Raw genomic sequence first — 358 nt, forward strand, 5'->3', positions numbered from 1 at the left:
GAAAGATGCTATGAGCAATATACTGAATTACTCTGGGAGCATCAATAGAAGATGTAGGAAAGACAGAATCACTGTATGAAAAGAACTGACTGACACTGAAAAATTTCTGGAAGAACCATATGAACAGGAGCCAACAGTAATGAAGGAGGAAGTAGAAGCTGCACTGAAGACAATGGGGGAAAAAAAATAAGGTCCCAGGAATTGATGATAAATCAATTGACTCGTTTCAATTAACAGATGCAGCCTTGGATGTGTTCACCAGTCTATGCCAGGAAATGTGGAGCACAGTTATCAGGCCATCAGATTGGAAGAGGTCCATATGTGTTCCTGTTCCCATTCCCAAGAAATGTGATGCAAC

Source organism: Elephantulus edwardii, unplaced genomic scaffold (assembly GCF_000299155.1).
Source record: "Elephantulus edwardii isolate Elephantulus edwardi_28Jun2011 unplaced genomic scaffold, EleEdw1.0 scaffold00010, whole genome shotgun sequence".
Lineage (NCBI taxonomy): Eukaryota > Metazoa > Chordata > Mammalia > Macroscelidea > Macroscelididae > Elephantulus > Elephantulus edwardii.